The sequence below is a fragment of the Anas acuta genome, chromosome 23 (genome assembly GCF_963932015.1).
Source record: "Anas acuta chromosome 23, bAnaAcu1.1, whole genome shotgun sequence".
NCBI lineage: Eukaryota > Metazoa > Chordata > Aves > Anseriformes > Anatidae > Anas > Anas acuta.
In genome coordinates, this window is record NC_089001.1 from 561,957 (window position 1) to 576,631 (window position 14,675).

At 48.0% G+C, this 14,675-nt stretch overlaps 1 long non-coding RNA gene across 1 annotated transcript; it reads left to right on the forward strand.

Annotated features, from left to right (window-relative positions):
- The first annotated feature begins 1,496 nt into the window (after positions 1-1,496).
- On the forward strand, positions 1,497-13,509 carry LOC137843725 (uncharacterized). The gene is made up of 3 exons (XR_011089643.1): positions 1,497-1,636; positions 2,156-7,409; positions 9,114-13,509. It is a non-coding gene; the product is annotated as an uncharacterized lncRNA (long non-coding RNA).
- The last annotated feature ends 1,166 nt before the right edge of the window (positions 13,510-14,675 follow it).

Here is a 14,675-nt window from a genome sequence, read left to right on the forward strand (position 1 = left end):
TCATTTTAAATAATCCCCCTAATCTATCAAATCTGATTGCGAAACATGAAATTGATGAACCTGAAGTTACCCAGCAGCAAATCAATGCCTGGGCTGAAGAGAACTCTGGAGTTCAAGACAAGGAGAAACTGAGGGATGGGGGATATGCTGGGGCTAACCACATTGTTAGAAATGAGGGCCAGCAGGCAGTTTGTGCCATGTTTTTTCCCCACCTAAGAGAAGGAAGGGGTTTTTTGCTCTCTGCAGCAGAGCCATGAGCCCACAAATGCTGAAGAACTGGGGAAAGGCTGAAGCAAGAGCCTGACTTGGCAGTGCTGCTGTGAGCAGAGCTGCTCGGTTACTGCAACCAGGGGTTGACTTGGTATCTCTGTAGTTACACAGCAGCCATCAGACAACTTATCATCAGAACCAGGAGCTGAATGAGTCCGTGATACAGGGGGAACCTCTGCAGGACCACAAAGGTGTGGGAACAGCTTGGAGACAGATGGACGCTCTGCTGAGCCCGAGCTGCCACCTACACCCTGCTCCCCGTGGCGTGCTGCAGCTCGCTGCTCTCGAGTGAGACCCAGAAGGAAATATCTTTGTTTCCTTGCTAGCAGAAGGATTAGCCAAGAGGCTTCTCTCCACACAGCTGCTGAGGCAGATCAGGTGTAATCCTCAGCAGGTTCAATGCCTTGGCCCTGCTGGTGCTCAGGGAGCGGAGCTGAGCCGTGCCTCCAAAGGACCCGGCCAGGCACAGCCGGTGCAGGTCCCTGGGCTTGGTGGTGGCTCCGAGCTGTTCTCTAGCAGGAGAGACTTCCCACAGCTCTCTGGCTCATTTTCTATCCTGCTTTCGTATCTGTGTGTTTAGCACTCCGTGCTGCATGTGATTTTAAGCTTGGGTTTTGATGAACAAGTTTGCTTAAGGGAAATGGGTGCCAGGAAGGCTGATGTCTGTGTCCTAGGGACAAAGATGGAGCTAGGTGGAAACGCCTCTTCAGGCCCATGGTTATTCCAGTGAAAACAAATTCTTTCTTTGCTCATGCAGAGATTTTCAAGGACTGACAGGCATATATTTTTATTACTGTTAAAATACCACAAATTTAAGTGCTCCAGTTGTCCTGGAGAGACAGACCTGATTTAAGTTTCTCCCTTTGAAAGAAGCCATTGAAACTTTCTGGGCTTTCTTCTGTCTTGAGGGATGTTCTGGGATGTCGCATGCAAACAATGCTGCTCTGCTTTCAAGATGCAGCGAAAGGTTTTCTAGGCACCTGAGGCACACGTTCAACTGCTCTTATTTCTTGTCCTTCCCAGGGCTGCCTGCTGGGTGCTTGCTTCTCTGGGTGATGCACCCACCTGCCCAACATCCCCAGGGCAGCAGGGTCCTGCCTGGCCTTGGCTTTGAGCAGGAGGTGGCCCTATGGCATCGGCCATTTCACCTGCCCTGAACCCGGTGCTGCTGCACTTCCGAGGCCTTTCAAGATGCCTTTAGTCCAGATAAGGCTTGGAGGGCGAAGAGGCAACAAAAGCACTTAATCCATTTAACTGCCAGTGGAAACCTCGGCAGTGAAGAGAGCAAACCATTGGGGGAAGACTTCTCTGCAGTTGTATACTGGGGATTTCCTACAGCTGCAGCCCTCCCTGCCTGTGTGTTCTGGTAATGAATACTAACGATCCTTCACTTCTATTTTAATTGCCTGCCTATCAAGCTTTGTTAATCTTCCCCATTTTCCTTAATCTTTCATCGAGTGTCACTTTTTTGTGTGTTTCTTCTGTGGTGACAAGGCATTTAAACATTTCACTAAATAGCAAAAAAGTTTTTTTTAAAGGGTAGAAAGAAAACCTCCCCTTTGCATCTGGAATGTTCATTTTCCAGATTAGAAGATAAGTGGCTGTGGTATCTAATTATAATGAATAGGTTAATTAAAGAATATTTAGATCCCATCCTTCCAAAGCAGCTCCTGTAGACTGTTTCAAAGTCAGACTGTTCATAACCTAAGCAATACTTGCAGCTAAAACAGGGTTTCTTCCCAAACTCCAGAGAGACGCTAACAGCATTTTAGCCAGCAGCTCAGCAAGTGTTTGATCTCTACTTTGCTGAATGAGGAAGGCTCTGACCAGCAGGAAGCCAGAATCATCGCTGTAGTAAATGTTGTCTACTCATCTTTACTTCCAGACTTCGTAGTGATCCTATAGCCACAAGGAGCATACATCCCCAGGTATAACAACGAGTGAAGAAATGCCAGTCCAGGAGCTCGGACCACATGGATCCAGGCCTTTAAATGCCAGAACTCCAGCAGGCTGCCAACAGGGGCTGGGAATCTGACCGTGTTATTACCAGAATCTGAAAGGACTTAGTGGGTCCCAGCTAATTCATCACACCAGTCAGCCCTGCTTTACCTCCCCTAAAAGCCATTTTTTGAGTGACTGTAAAGGTCTTGAGAAATGAGACCCCTCCAAGATCTACATTATGTCTCAAACTCTGCAGTGGGTGATGTGAGTGTGATGGTGTCTTTTTTGTTGTTCTGGGGATGCACCACTACACTCATTCCAAAGCTTGCCAAGCACCTGAGGCCCCCACCAGTCCTGGCCAGAGCTGCAAGCTTTGCAAGAAGTAAATTTTTTTATTTATTTGTTTACATGCAAATCTTAGTTAGTTAAAAAGGAGTTAGTGCTCCTTATGGAGAGAGCAGTTTTTCCCTTGTTGATTTACTATTCTAATGGGTGCATCCTTAGGTAGCACACGTGAAGGTCAACTCAATTTGTTTAAACCCAATAAAGAACAAATTACTGCAGAAAAAAAAAAAGCCCATTAAACTGAGCATACCTGGCTGCTTTCATATGATGATTGCTGCATCTCTTCCATCTGTGAATGCAGGAGCCGGAAACTATTTATGTAAGGTGGGAGCCTTCTGGATCCAGCCCATGTGGGGATTTGTCATTGCATTTGTCTTTGGCTTCAAGTCTCTTTCTTTTGCCCTTGAGTGTTTCTTCATATAAGCAGTTTTACCAATGATGTTCCCTCCTGCCCTGCTTAAGAGATGGCTCATTGTTTACCAGGACATATTTAGACACTGAAAATATGCTTTTCTTTCAAGAGAGCTTCTGATGCGTGTTGATTTGAGATCTGCATCAGCAAATGAGATTGGGAGGGAGAAAAAACAAACAGGGCTAAGGGGAAAAAATAGCTTCATGTTCAACATCTACTAATGAAGGCTGTCCGATTATGGAAATCTGCTTTCAAAATCTTAAGTTTGTTGGGAACAATGGGATCTTCTTTCTTCTCAGATCTCTTATGGCAGTCTCAGTGGCTGGGCTTTGACAACTTTGACACTGGCTTGTGCTGTCAACGTGGGAGAAAATCAACTTCAACAGAAACTTAAGTGAAGTTTGGGATGACCTCTCATCATGCTGCAGGAGCTTTTCAGCACATCCTCACCTTGCTCTTTCCAGAACTGCTGTCCATCAGATGTTTTTTAAAGCTCAGGGTATAATGCTACAACTGCTTCCTTGGTCTCATTGGGAATTTCCCAGGCCACAGGCTGTCCTGATAAAACTGTAGGGAGACACAAAGAGCACAGACCCTGCACAGCATGGAAATTTGAGAGTGAAAGAATGGCATCACCCCACATTTTATTTCTGTGATTGAAATCATAGTAATGTGCTTACACAAGTGATGAACGCAGCTGGTCTTTGTGGTCCTGGAGTCTGGTTCTCTGCTCTTCTTTCATAGCACTTGGGTTGTGTCAGCTTCCCACTGCTAGGAAATGGGATTCTTTGCTCACAGTGGGATAAATCAGGCATGACTGCATTGAAAATTATGGTGCTGCTGGTGTGACAGGTTAATTGATCCCTAAACGTCATCTTTCAGCAGGGCTTTGCAGAGCGTTCATCACTGCTCTTGCAGGCCATGCCACCAGTGTGGTTTTCTTTCCTACGAAAACATAACATTATTTGAAGAAGTAGTAGATTTTTGTTTGAGGGGGAAGGTGGGGGAGTTTCCAACAAAAGAACCACTGAAGCAGCCCAGCCCACATCCTCTGCATGCTCCAGAGGGAAGCAGAAGAATACCCAGTGTAGAAGGGTGTGTGATAGCAGATGCTGTGCACACAGTCTGTGCAGAGCTGCTATATGGAGTTAGACGACGTTTTTAAATAGGACACCAAATGACCCTCCTGATATGCGGGGTTATTTCTGACAGTCCTTATTCTGCTTCTTTGCCAAATATTGCCATGCTCTGGACCTGCTGAGAGGGGTTCCAAAGCTAATCTGTGCATTACATGGAAACAGCGTTTCCTTCTACAGCTTCGTCTTGAATTTCTTCGTAGGGCTCTTCCAAAAACCAGGGAACAAAAATTCCTGGGACTGTCAGGCCGAGGTGCTGCCTCACCAGCCAAGAAACTTTGATTTTGAGCCATGTAGAACTGGAGGGTTACTTTGGAGACAGACGTTCAATAGCAATAACTATGTAGATGCTGGCAAGAATTAGTTACAAACCCTGGCTGCAACTGACCCCTCCTCACCAAGGGGACTTGCTGAAATGACCTTGCAGGGAAAGCAGCAGGCAAGGAATGAGCCGAAGGACACCCACCACGCACCCCCCTGCCAGGGCTTGCTGCAAAAATTAAAATAGGCTGTCCCTTCCCTCCTCCTATCCTTTGCCTCTTGCTGCATTTGAACTTGCTGCAGCAACCCTTGCAGCTAATGAACTGCATTTTGGTAAGAGCCGAGCTCTCCAGCACCAAATCATCTGCTGCCTTGGTGTTTACATTGCACTTAGATATGTTGCATCAACAGTCAGCCTTGGCTCCTGCTGTGCGCTCACATGGATGTGCTCCCTCCTCTGCGAAGCGCTGCAGAGAGCTCGCTTTCCCACTTCTTGAGGCACTGGGAACGCTTCCCTGTGAATTAACCCAAGGAGGGAGGCTCGCAGAGGAAGTGGGTCAGCAGGCTCCGCGTTGGCAGCAGCCAGGAGAGGAGCGAACAAGCACAAAGAGGAGTTGTGGGCGACTGCTATTAAGGACTCTCCACAGAGGAATTTGTTGAATGCTGCTAGCGAGGCTGCTGGGGAAGTTCGCAGAGTCCCTCCCCGCGCTGGCAGCGGAGGCAAGGAAGCAGCCGTGAGAAGGAGGCACTCGGTGCACAAGTGAGAAAGAGGAGACGTGAAAATCCCTCAGCTGAACACTCGGGCGGTGATTCGGCACTCCCACCCTCCAAGATGTGAAGGAGTGTTTGTAGGCAAGCCCTTCAGCTGTGGGATCCAAGCACAGGCAGGCAGGCTCGCTGCGTGCTGATGCAGTCTGGGCTGGGTGTGATGCTGGCGAGCTGCTGGCTTCTGCTTGCAAGGAGCACTCGGTGGGAGTGAAGTGTACAGAAAAATCACCATGGATCCTGCAAGGAGGTGGCCTGTAGGGAGCAGTGGCTTGTTTATGCACATGCTCTTAAAGGCCCTAAGGCACTGCAGGTACCAGGGATGCGCTCCTGTGAAATCCCGCTGCTCGCTGCCAACTCTGGGAGCCCTTCCGTAGACAGGTGGCTGCAGTTTTAATTAAACCTGCTTGGACCAGCTATGTAGTGAGGAGTTTAAAGCAACAGCAATTATAAGCTCTTAATCCATTGCAACGTGGGAGTGGAAGACGGTTTGCTAACCAAAATAGTTCTGCAAACTGGGCCACAAAGCAGTAAAAGGTGAGTCCTGGGAAGACTGAAGAGGACAAGCAGCTGATCAGGATGGGGACAGGGTGAGGAGACTTTGTGGAAAGGCAGAGCAGAGCCTTCATCTTGTGGTGCACAGGCAGTGGTAACAGCTGGCTTGTTTCTTCAGCTGGTGTAGATCAGTCTCAGCCAGTCCAGAAAATGAGCTGTAATCATCTATCAATGAAAGCCTCTGTTTGTAGCAAGCTGGTAAACAGTCACGATTTGGGATCCCCCTGAAGAAAGGACTGAATATTTACATGAAAGGAGTGGCCGTTGAATTAACTCTTTGTGCCCATTTCCTCCCTTATATTTTGGCAGTCGGGTTTATCTTGTCTTCTTCCACCTTCCTATCATGCAGGCATGAATACACCAACCTGATGCCAAGCACTGACGGGATTCTTGTGTCCAGGGCACACAACGTGTGATAGCAACTAGAAGCTTTTGTGAGGCTGTGAAGGCAGAACGAATTTTCTGCTCTCCAGTTTGTACAACTTGTCCTTAGGACTGCAAAATGCAAAGACAAATTCATCCGTCAAATGCCAACTGCACACAATGCTGTAGCAGGGACTGGGGCTGAGCTGTCAGCAGCAGGGACAGTATTTGGGAGCCACTTGTTAGATCTGAAAACAAAGGAGGGAGAGGAAAAGTTTACCCTGTTTTAAGCCTTTTCTGGAGCTGTAGCAAGGTGTTAATGGTACAGGGCAGCAAAAAGAGGACACAGTAAGTCTGAAAAATTGCCCACTGTGCAAGGAAAGCATCCTGACTCGGCTGTTTGTCCACCTTTCATCCAGTGCCTGGACCAGAGGGAGACAATACCCTCACCTCAGACCCCCTTTCAAAATGTAGGGAAATGTCCAGTCTCCAGAAACTAACAGAAAAGAAAAGCCCAAAACCCAGCCAGGCTTTGCATTTTCCGTAGTCTCAGGTGTTCTGCATCATCCAGGAGTCCTCACTCCCTGGCCACCAAGCAAAAGGAAATGAAATACACTAAAGAGGCAAAAACATGAAAGAGGCAGGATGAGGATTATGTGATCAGGAGCTTCCTCTTGCCTGGGACGAGCAAACCCAGACCTGCACTTCCACCCGCTGCCTGTGTCGCCCACACAAGCTCTCCTGGCATGGGAGCGAGGAGCACAAACCCACCTCCTCCTTTTGTGGTACTTCCTTCTGCCACTCCCCGGCCACTGTTCCAGCAGACTGTGGGTGGTCGTGGCTCTGGTTTTTGGGTCTCCCCTGCCTTTAGGGATAGTGCTGGTGCCACCTGCACAGCCCACCCTGTTCGTTGCAAGAGGGAATCGTGATATCTCATCTCCTGTAATGCAGGGACAGAAGATCCTTTTTTTCCTTCTGTATATCCCTGGGACGTAGGCCACCAAGCAGCAAAGCAATAACACACGTGCTTAATTTGACAGAGAAGTTTTAAGTCCCAGTGACTTTGCCTCATTCTCATTGTCTCCCTGAGAATGGGATGAGGGATCTGACAATTTCTCTGGCTTATTAAATCACTCTCTCTATTCTCTTAAGGTTGCTTCACTCGAACATACACACCATGGATTTCTCTGCTGGCTTGTCATCTGGATGATAGCTCTGGCTTTATTTCTTTAAGATAGATATCACCTGCAGCAGCAAGAAGCATTTCCCTAACTAGAGCTGCTCGGTGACTATTAATCTCTGGCTGAGCCCTTGTGTCAAGTACCTCCTTCACAGAACCGAGTCAACGTAACGTTCAGCAGGTAAAGTGGGTTAGTTCCTGGGGGAGGCTGGAAATTCTGAGCAGTCCGTGATTTGTTTGTTTGGTAGGTATCTGGAAAACATCTAGGATGTGTTTGTACCAATATTTGCAGTTTCTACTGACCTCTCCAAAGAGGGAGGGGGAGAAAAGAGGATTTGGCTGCATGTTTACTTTTCCTTGCTATAAAAAAGTAAACATTTGGGGAGCAGTAATTGATGTTTCTTTTACCTCACTGATACACTGCATTTTAATAGGGAAATGCACTCAAATAAGAAATGTGAAGCCAGTTCTTATAAGAACTTAATTGATGGGTCTCTGCTGCACCCATCTCGAGAAATGCGAAAAAGTCAATGGTCTTAAATCAGAAAGCCCTGTCATTTGCCTCCATCTAATCATCTAAAAGGAGTGGCACATGAAATACTGGCCATCCATATTGCCTTGCTATTTCCAGCTCAGTATATAAGCCAACACCTGAGCTTAATTTGCAACAGGGACCGAGTAGTGACTGTGAGTACAACTTCTGTATTAGTCGTGTCTCCTTGGTTTTATTGTTCCAAAGAGTGATTCTGCCACATCTGTTCAATAGTAAAATACAAAGCAAACATTACAAAAAATAAGCAGGTGCCCTGCTATGTGGCATGTTTCATTTAACTCCCCTAACACTGCTCCGGTGCAGCCTCACCCGGGTCCGCTCTGTGGGCACACGTGGATGCAGGAGGAGCCTGGACACGGGCTGGAGGCTTGCTCTTGGGAATAGCCTGCATGAGAGACATCCTTTCCACTTACCCGTGTCTCTATTTAATTCCTTAACGTTTGTATCCAGCTGCAGTCTATGAGGTGTTTAACAAGCTGCCAGCCCTTGTACCTGGCATTGTTTCTGCTCTGCTGTGCTTGTTTTGGTGATTTGTGGTGTCAGCTCGGCCCCTGAATGTGTTGCCCACACTCTCTACACCAAACCCATGGGATCTGACCATTTGAAGCTGGCAGAACTGCACCAGCAGTGTTAGACCATGGTTTGCATTCTGCAAAACTGAAACCAGAAACAATCCATCGCAGGCAAACCCTACCAGGCATTTTTATGCCCTGTCCAGCAGGGACATTGTTTTATAGGATAGGATTTAGGGAATTGGTGTGACCATCAGTGCTTGACTGGTGCTGAAGGTGTCACATCTCTGCAGTGAAGCCGTTTATGGCTCGTTCCCCAGGGATCACGGAGAATACAGCAATATGGAGATCTTCTGAAGTGCTGCTATCACTTCTGAGGGGACGTTCATTAACTCCCTGCAAGCTGAGCTCAACTTGTGGCACCAGCACAATCCGAAAGCTTTGTGCTTTTAATGCAATGGGTACCTTAAGGTTAAAACTCTCCCACAAAATCCAGAGCTCAGAACAGTGAAGGTTAGACCTGAAAGCCAAAAAGTCACCTTCCTATTTTACAATTATCTCACAACAGCTGAATGTCAGCAAAGGTCTTGCAACAATGCAATAGTCCCACTGCTAACCTGCTCCACTTCAGTTCCTGATGTTCTACATCAGATAAATTACTTAGTGTCACAATTAAATCCTTATCGGCCCCGGTGGGGCCTGTGTCACAGCCACTTTAGGAAAAAGGAAGGTTACTTTGAGCTCTTCTTTAAAAACTAAATTATGCTAGGAAGTAATTGCAACTGATTATTATTATTATTATTTATGACTTGCATAACAGCTGAGGTGTGTGTGATTTGAACACTTCCAAATCTTCCCTGCCCCAAATGATGAATTCATGCAGGCCAGTGTATTGCCAGAAGTCACAAGAAGTCTCCAAGAGGCAGAAGATATTAGAAGATGCCAACTTCATTGCTAGACCTTTGTTATTGGCAGTGGTGGTTTTGTTATTTTTTTCCAAGGAGGGATTCTCTGAGCTTTGCTGACCTAAGCAGCTCCTTTTTCTGTGATGCTTCTGATTCAGAAGAACTCACAAGGCCCACGACTGGGGGACTTAGTTCTGATTTGTACTAATATCTGAGCCCCTTAACCCAAAAAGAATGGGGCATGGCTGTCACTGCCAGCCAGGAGATGAATGACTGGGCTTACAGCAAGGATTTGGATCCAGAACAAGAATTTCCAGTTAAGGTCTCCAAGATGAAATCTCCTGGCTCATCCCTGCCTCCGAGGAAGGGCCTGATTATTTGTAATAAATTCAGCATTCAGGAGTATTGTTACATGAGCCCACAGAGATCCCAGCTGAGCTTAATGCCCATTGTGCTTGCTACTGGGGCATCGCAGAAGACGCATTCTCCACCCTAAATACCGGAAAACATGAAAGGCAAACCGGGACTCAGGGCTTTGAGTCAGGACGTGCAGAAAAAGAGCTCTGCGTTCGCATGCCAGTGCAGCCAGGTAGCACTGGGTGATTTCCAGCTATTTGTCCGTGTGGAAAAACAGGAATGTGAGTGCTACACACAGATGGTATCAGAATGTATCCTCCCCTATGAAAAACTAACATGAAGTCTCACTCTCATATATCACAACCCAAATCTGAAATTAGCATATTAAGCTGAGACTATCTGATAAAATAAAGCACATCCCTTCTCAATGGAAGAGATGCTGTACAACACTTACTTGTAGCTCAGAATGAAAAAACATGGAAATTACTCCCACCCTCATGTTTATTTTTGGGAAGAAACTTCCTACCCCCAGCGCCTGTCCGATGAGGTTTTAACTGGTTTCGATTACAAACATGTGCCAGGGAGGCATCTCTGCAGCCACCGAGTCTCGCTGCGGCAGGGAATTGCCTCCTGTGATCCCCGCTTGTGAATTTGTGAGCTCTGCACTATGGCACACCACAAAATAACTCAAGAAACAATGCTGAAGTATCGTTGCTGAGTCCCTTCTGACTTCACTTGTATCATGGAGATAAATTAAAGCACAATAAGGAACAGCTTCCTGGATGCCTGATGGCATGCACGCAGCATATTTTAAGAGAGATACAGGGCTTTGAATCACTCGTGAAACTGCATTTGCTTCATAAATCCATGCCAGAAGACGGACTAAAGAGAATTTCTAATTGTGCAAGCCACCTGGAGACACTGGTACTTCACTCAGTAAGTGCCCCTTTCATTAAAGTTCCAGTGCCCTGTATTTATCACGACCATAGTTCCCAGGTACAAATTGGGAAAGGATTGACCGTGGCCAGTAGGAGCTCTATCCACTCCATCACTTACCTTGGTTGAAAGTGCTCTCACCTTTGTTTTTAACGCCAAAGACACTTTCTGGGAAAGACAAAAGCAGAGTTGCTTAGTGATAGGATAATTCCCACCCAGCTGGGCTAACCATCCTGCAAGATGAAGATTGGACTTAGGAGTCCTCCAGAGCTTTCTTATAACCACTACAGGAAGCTATGGCTCTATTTTTTTTTTATTTTTTTATTTTTTTTGCTGAGGCAGATAATGCAGAAAGCAGTAAGCATCACAGCACGGGCATTGCTGATAGCTGGGTGCACAGAAAGCTACCAAATACTGTCACGGTTTGGAAACCCATCTCAACTTGCAAAAGACAGCTATACTATTTTCCCTTTATAACTGTTCTCCAGACAAAAGAAAACACAGCTTTATCTCATCAGCATCTCTGTGCAGATGTAAAAACCCCAAGCAGGAAAGCTGTGCGGAGTCACACATCAAATATTTGAAATGTTTAGGGTGTGGAGGGTTAATTGGGTCATCAACACAAGGCTGAGCACTCCCACCCTTCTGCCTTCCCCACTGATCTTTGCCCTTTTTCACAGCTATTTCTCATGAAGGCTGGCAGTAGTAAGCATCTTCTAGGTCCCTCCTGTCCATTCCAGCATCTACAGCTTTAGAGACAGCATCCAAGAAGCTATTCTCTGACAGGGCACAAGTGGGAGATATATACAGCTCTGCAAGTTATTTCTATTTATTTGCTTGTAAACAGAGTTGCATTCCTCTGATTCTTTAAAGCCGAAGTCACTTCCAACCTCCCATTTTGCCAGCAGCTCTGTTCTCACTGCTCTGAAACTCCCAGAACCCTTCCTGCCTCCCCTATTGCTCCTGCAGCTGTTGCAGAGCTCGAACTGGCATTTCAGCTCTGACTCAGGCTGGTTTTCGATGCGCCAGCGGATTCTGGCATGTGGGCTCCTCATTGCAATACCTACAGTGAGGAGCTCATCGTCTGAGACTGCACAGAAAGTTAAACCCACAGCCTGACAGCAAGGGCTCTGCAAGCCAGGGTGAGAGCAGAGGTGAAACTTTTCAACACCTCTCATCTCCTCACAGGTGTCTGCCAGCAGTGTGCCTTGGGAGCTGGATCTCCGTGTCTGTGCGCTGTAGCTTCTTACCCAAGCCCTGCCATTTTCCTTGCTCCAAAACAGCAAATACTTTTCATTTCCTCTGTGTTTCACTTTAAGATGGGCTCGGCCCATTCTCATTGCAGCGGATGCATCGTTTCAGAGGGTACCTGGCTCTTCTTGGCCCTGTCAGAGGGGAAGCCCCTTCCCCAGAGCAGACCCGGGAGCTGCTCTGCAGGGACCCAGTGCCCCCAGCACACCACAAAAGCACGCTGGAGCCGGCAGGAGGGAGCAGCAATCAGTCGTAACCTCGTGTGGTTGTGTCAACACAGTGCTGGTGCTCTCAAACTCATTTTTAAAGGCCTCGTGTAAGGACATCGGCACCTTACACACGCTGTGATATTCTAGGAGCTTCTACTGCTTTTCTGATCAGATTTTGGGTAAAGGATGTGGCTCCTCTGCGTCTTGGTCCCCTTTGCAGCGTGGCACCACTCCATCCCCTGCCTCCTGGCACTCAGGACAGGGCCCTCACCCTGGGGATGTCCCCGCAGAAGGGGCCCGACCTCTGCTGTGGCTGCTGAGGGTGATATGGGAAATAGTAATGAGGCTGCCTTTCTCCCCCGCCTGGGAACTAGGTGAGGGACATCATCCCACTTGACATATCAAAAGGGAAAAGCAGGCACAGAGAGGAGATGGGATTCGCTCCAGGTCACACAGCCGGTCAGTGGCCAGGAACAGGAGCCAGCTCCCACTTCCCTTCTCAGACCCCTCTTCCCCCCGCTCCCCGCGGATCTCCTCGATGTGCTTTAATCGCCAGACCGTGTTTGTTTTCATGGTCACGCATTCCTCCTGCACAGCACACCCCCGCGACATCGGATCCTCGTTGCCTTGGCCGGGCAGGTGGGTGGATAACAAGGAGAAAACGTTCAGATCCCCAAGCCCCTTCCAAGTCAGGAATTCTGCTCGCCTCTGGCACCGAGAATCTCCTGGGGCGCCTCGAGACTTTCTGACTCCATGTCCCACCAGCGCTGCCTTGCCCTCGAGGAAAGCAAGCAGGCAGCCAGCTTTAAACCTGAACTGGCAGGCAGGAAACTCAGTGCGTTGCCTGAAGAAGACTCAAACTGAAAAGGGGCTGAAATGTGCAGAGTCCCGAAGGGAGGGAGGAGAGCAAAAACCTCTTTGCGGCGTGAGGACGTGGCTGCATGTCACTGTGACTCAGCAGGACGCCGGCTGGAAAGGCCCCGGCACTTGTTTGTTAGCCCGTGTTTGAACTCTGGTGAAAAACGAGTTGACAGCCTCCCCGCACCTCTCGCTGGGCTCCAAGCATAACTTTCTGTGGAAAATATAGTGCCCTGTGCAAACAGGCATCCTTTACCTCCAGCATGGGGGAGTGCAGGGGATCATGTTTTATTTTGACACAGCAGCTTGTGGTGCCAAAAGGCTTGGGAGAACAGACTACCAGAAACAGCTGGCTTCAGCCAAAAAAAAGGGAATTATATTGCAGAAGCAGGAGGCCTGGGGACAGCTACGCTCCGTGGTGGAGGTAACAGAGGAGGGCAATAAAGTTTGGCTGGTGACAGAAGCTCTGCTGCTCCCTCTTGAAGGGGAGAGGCAGTGGGACCCCCATGAGCTGCAAGGCTGCAGGAGTAGGGGTGCAGGGAGGGTCCCCAGCTCCAGACACCCTCTCACCACCTTCCCTGGGCAGGCACTGCGGGAAGGAGCGGCGCTGCTTCCAGGCACCGTGGCTGCATCTGCTTGGTGGCTCTGCCCACAGGAATTGGGAGTTTGGTGATCCAAAGGGCAGTGTGATGTGGCATCATCCATTTGTCAGAAAAAAGCACACATAAAATAGTTCTGTTTCATGGAGGAGAATCTTGGGTCCTGGTTTCATCTGCACACCGACTTGGCTCCATGCTTGGGACGTCTCAGCTTGGTCTCTGCATTGCAGCAGATCCTTCTGCTCTACCCACCGAGCTCCAAGAGGGTGAGCGAGCCTGCAGGGAAACATCTGATCAAGACTGTTCCCTGAAAAGAAAGACCTCAAGAAGAGGCAGGAAATGCCCTAAGCATTGCTGACAGATTCCCCAAAGGTGCTTTCAGGCTGTGCTTACTAAAGCATCGCTAGCATTGCACACATCGCAACCACCACCCAGCACCAAAACTGTGGCAAGGTGCAATGCTGCTGGCAGCTTTCTGCCTTGCCTAAAGCCAACCTTAAAATGTCCTTCATAACCCAAGCAAAGATAATATAAGAGCGACATTTCACAGAGCACACTTGTTCACTGTGTCACTGGCCGATCAGAAGCTGTGGTCAATCTGAAATTTGGCGCAGAGCTGCTCTTTAGCAATATAGAGGCTACAAATTTTCCTGAGACACACATTAAAAAACCCCTCCAGTCACCATGACATCAGACCCTGTAAATTTTGATCTGTCTCTTGGATGATAATGCCAGCAAGCCGTTGCTGTTAATTGCAAGTGTTACTTGCAGACTGTAAATGGTGAAATCACTCTATTTTTAAAAGAGACTTCTGATGTAGGGTACCATGTAAATATTTATGTTATCTCTGTGAAGGAATGCCTTGCAATCAGACAACCCACACAAAGGCAAATGAACTCATCAAAAGAAACCACAACTGAAATGTGAACAGTAAGAAAAATGTCAAAGCCTTCCTTCTGAGCAAACCTCGGCCCAGGTGGCAGCGGGGTGTTTGCCTCACAAGAGAAGAGATTTTCTAGTTCACAGATGCTTCCAGATTAGGAACAAGCTGGGAAATCTGGCCCAGTCCATCCTGGGACTCAGGAACTCGATTCTCATGGAAGCACAGGGCATTGGGTGGCTGAATTTACTGGGATGTTATTAGAAGGTGACCGGGACACTGCCACCACTCAGACCCAAACACAGGCTTCAGCTGCTGTCTTTTGTAACACCTGGACCTGCTCTGAACCGAATGTTTTCTCTCCTGGTCACAGTCCCCTTTCTTAAT